Below are 4,616 nucleotides of genomic sequence, written 5' to 3' on the forward strand. Positions count from 1 at the left end.
TTGTATCATCAAGTCAGCCTTTATTTACATGTGCATAGTACTTGACATTGGTCCAACTTACACAGAGCCAGCTCCCAAGGTGAACAGAATCCCTGACACTCTAGTTTATATCTGTCAGCCAGGGCTCCCTGTGGGACCACGTTATCAGCTCCAATCAGGGAACTCATATTCTATGAAGTCCACCAGACTGACCCCATTGTAATCACTACACCCTGTCAGGGCTGTTTTGAACAGTGACTATCTTGGACAGTTGCTTGTGTTTTCTGGTTCAGTGGCATGAAGTCTGTGAAGAACAAGCATCCAAGCTGATCTTTCCCATTCCTGAAAAGAAACCTTTCATGGTGAAACTCATTTGTTTCCTTGAAAGAGTAATTGAAAATGCATTTGAAGCTTGTATTTCCTCAGCAAACAGTGGCTGTAAGACTTCACAAACAACTGTGCATGATTATAGATTTAACCACACCAGCCACAACATCAGAGTAACAGACTCAGGAATGTTCTATTTTTTGGCCTTCAATAATATCTATTGTAGAAAGATAGGAATCACTAGCAAAGCTCAGTAAGTCTGGTCGCATCTGTGGGGAGAAAGCAAAGTTAGTGATTAGTGTCCTGTGACTCTTCATCAGAATGGTTTATTCCACTGCACAGAAATCCAATCTCTGCAGAGAAATATTTCTCTCTCCTCTCCTAAAAGCTGGACTTGTGTGTGAGTTTGGATGGATTAACACTTATACCTCACAATTATTGTCTGTGCATGTTAACCTAAAACTGCTTCTTTATTGATTCAATTTCATTTTCAAAATAAAATAATAATTGTATTTATTCAGAAACTGGGTTGATAAATCTTGTTAATAACTTGTTATTATGTAAAAAGGTTCTTGATCTGGTATCTGCTGACAGTATTCATATTTTATATTATGATTTTTATAGTAATCAGACTAGAGCAACGGAACAAAAACAGAAATTGCTGGAAAAACTCAGCAGGTCGGGCAGCAACTGTGAAGAAAAATCAGAGTTAATGTTTTGGGTCTAGTAACCCTTCCTTTGAGGATCACCACAACCAAAACGTTAACTCTGATTTCTCTTTGCAGATGCTGCCAGACCTGCTGAGCTTTTCCAGCAACTACTGTTTCTGTTTCTAATCTACAGCATCCACAGTTCTTTGGCTTTTTATAGAGCAATAGCACACTCGTCCAGCCTCAGTCATAAGAACATGCATATATATTAAAAAAAACACCCTTTGAAAAATAAAGTTACAAAGTTTATGCTGTACACCTATGAATGTTTATTTCAATAAGATATTGTATCATAAAATAAGTTTTATAGAAGACATGCAAATAAACATAAATGAGAAATGTTACTACAGAGCATATTTTAAGTAAACCCATTTCAGCAGTTAGCATTTCTCCCTCCCAAGTCAGAAACTAGATTAATATTTTACTGTAGTTCTGAAGAAATGGAATCTTGTTTTTTGATACTACCTTTCAAACAGAATTTTAAAGTGGGGTCCCACCTGGCAGCTCAGATAGCCCAGTCAAAGAGATAAGTTTAGGGAGTGTTTAAAGGAGGTATTAGAGGAAAAGAGGCAAAGACAGGTTTAGGAAGGCACATGCACCAGTAGAGGTGCAATTAAAATCAGATATTCAAGAGGCTGAAGGAGATTGCAAACATAGACAGGGAACAGGTTGAAATTAATTTGAAAAAAAAGCACAAGAATTTTATGACTGCGGTGTTCAATCAGAAGCCAATGTAGATTCGTGAGGATGGATGTGATCAATGACTGAATTTGGTGCAAGTTATGATTTTTCTTTTGTATAAGTTTTGTTGTTAACTAAAGGATGATCCAAATTGGAGGCTATTCAACACTTTGCTAGATCCTAGTCTTGATTGTTCTAACTAAGACTTGGATGAAGGTTTCAGCAGAAGATGGGCTTGGGCAAGAGTTGGATTGAGCAATCCTAAAAAGGTAGAAACTGAAGGTCTTGGACTTAACCTGGGCTCAAATATAAAAGTGAGGTTGTGAATAACCTTGTTTAGTCTCAGACAATTGCTAGGAAGAGAGTTAGTCAGTCCCCAGGAAATGTGGCAAAGACCAACAATAACAGCTTAATTCTTTGAATATTTAGTTGAAGGTAATATCTGCTCAGCTCAGTCATTTATTGATAGTGGGGAAGTCAGGAGGGGTAGATGTAAGCAAAAACAGCATTTTATACAATGTTGTTAAGAGACAGGATGTAGATGAGAAATAGGAATGGACAAAAGATAGATCTTGGGGCATCATAGTAATAATGGTAAGAGTGTAAGGAGAAATTATTGTAGCGAGTTCTCTGGGTATGACTTGATAAACAGGAACAGAACCAGGTGTGAGCATTCCAGCTGGACAATGGTGGAGCTGTTGGCAGAGGATGTTGCGGTTGACTGTGTCAAAGACTGCAGAAAGATCGAGGGATGAGAGAATTATTTAACCTTTTTCAAACATGTGAAATATAATTTGTATTTTGATTTAAAAAACACAATTTTAGAACTGGGGAGAAGCCTGTTTCAGGGATTCAACCCTGAAATGTCTTGGGGCCGTGGGAGGTGAGGTGGGAACTGCATGGATTTAGGAAATTACATTCTTGGTGCAACAAAGGTTGGAGATGAAGTGGTAGCAATGCAAATATGGTAGGACTATGGGCTGATTTTAACAGGTGAGACCTGCTTTGGCAGAGATAGGTTGGCACATGAACGGAAAGAACCATTAGCAAAACAGCTGGCATGTCCTGGAAGTCAGTGTGAAATAGTAAAAACAGGATTAATATCAATGTTGCAGTTGGACTTCACATTAGATTTGGAATTTATGAAGCAGAATTTTGGAATTGCATCAAAGACTAACAAAGTAAATGACCTTATTTTTCAGTGTTTTCCTGAACAAAGGGTCATATGATATGTTTAGTACAATTCTTTCCATAGACATTGTTAAATTTAAACTCTCGTTACATTAATTCCGTCGTTCTTTCTACCTGCCACACCGTTTAGATATTGTAATTAGTACATTTATTAGAAAAAGGTTCTTATAATATAAGGAACATTTTTAAGCTAAAGCTTTCTGGTGCTAAACCTTCAGACACGTACACCTATAATTTTGAGTTCGTAGTAATAAAAATAGGGTTTTTTTTGCAATATAACGAACAATAACAAATGAAATGAATCGACATATGACAAAGCCTTGTGAAAGAGTGCCGACTCTACTCGAGTGACAGAAAAAAAATTCACTCACGCAAAAGTTTCCGGAAGATTCAGTCCTTGTTGAAGAGAGATTAAGTCATACCACTGGACGGAAAGAAAACTTCCCAAATGCGACTGAAAATAATTCACCTCGTGATAGAAACAGCGTTAAATAGATTGACATTTGACTGGATTGGAGTGACGCGACAGGGACTGCACTGCCACTGGCAGTGAAATCTACACTCCGGGCAGCGACGCGTTAGCAACTGGCTGTAAAAATATATTACAGCATGATTTTCATAATTATTGAATGGGGACTGATTACAAACAACCGGTTTAGCTGAAAGGCTCGAGTAGTTATCGAAACGCACTTTGTCCTAAAATCGAGTCTTTGGCTCAAATAATCCTTTCTGAAGTAGTAGGTGGCAGTGTTTCGCAAGCTTAAAACAGAATATACTTACCACATGACCCACTGCTGCTAATGTTCATCGTCCAAATAGAAAGACGAATCTTTACTGCTAAATATTCCCAAATGAGAAGCGACAGTAGGCCCATTGCCCAACTGTTTAAAGCATTTGACATGTATGCCAACTACAAAATAATTTATCAAGTGGCAATGCTTTTGGAAAAAAACCTGGGTTCAGGTCCCAGATGTGAGCCAACACCTCTGAACAAGCTGGTTAGAAATATTTACACTCAGATGACATTCGTTGAAATGCAGTCGATTAGGAGTGAGAAATCTTTTTTTCATAGCTGGCACTTTGTTTTACAAACAGCAAAATATACTTCTGCAATAAGAAGTGCTTCTTAGCCCCACGATTTATACATGGACAACAAAAAAGTAAACTTTTTCATGTTTTCAATACATAGAATTATAAACTAACGCTAAAGTTTGGATAATACTTTATGACTAGTAAGTACTACAATCCTACTCCAGAGTTGGAATTTGTAGTCATTTGGATGGCCCCCAGTAGACATTTAACATGTAATGAACGTAGAACTGCAGTTCTTTTGGAATTTAAAATTGCAGCTCTAAAAATGACACCGCTGAAGGTTTCAGCTTCCATTGGGCTGAAGTACCAATATTCAAATTTACCAAAAAACGGCGTTGACGAGAAATTAAACTTAGTTTAAGTCCAATACTCTCATATTTCCTTTTGTTTCAACATTACTTCATTCTAGTTGAAGTAATTTATTAAAGGGATTATAGAAGAACGTGCAACCAAATCGAGCCCAGTTTCGTATATTAACTCATCCGAGGTTATTATAAACCTAAATTGCATGAATAATTAAATCTTAGACGTCATAAAACTACAATGAGATTTTCTTATGTGTAAGGGTCGAGTACATGTTTTAACCGTGATGTGATATTCGAGGCGTAAACATAAACATAAAATTTTAAAACTAGG

General features: G+C 37.1%; 1 long non-coding RNA gene across 1 annotated transcript; it reads right to left on the reverse strand.

The window, feature by feature from the left end:
* LOC140458297 (uncharacterized) lies at positions 1 to 3,748 on the reverse strand. The gene is made up of 2 exons (XR_011953468.1): positions 3,260 to 3,748; positions 1 to 575 (listed from the first exon to the last, which is right to left on the reverse strand). It is a non-coding gene; the product is annotated as an uncharacterized lncRNA (long non-coding RNA).
* Positions 3,749 to 4,616: the final 868 nt, after the last annotated feature.

Source organism: Chiloscyllium punctatum, chromosome 32, assembly GCF_047496795.1.
Source record: "Chiloscyllium punctatum isolate Juve2018m chromosome 32, sChiPun1.3, whole genome shotgun sequence".
NCBI classification, from domain to species: Eukaryota; Metazoa; Chordata; class Chondrichthyes; order Orectolobiformes; family Hemiscylliidae; genus Chiloscyllium; species Chiloscyllium punctatum.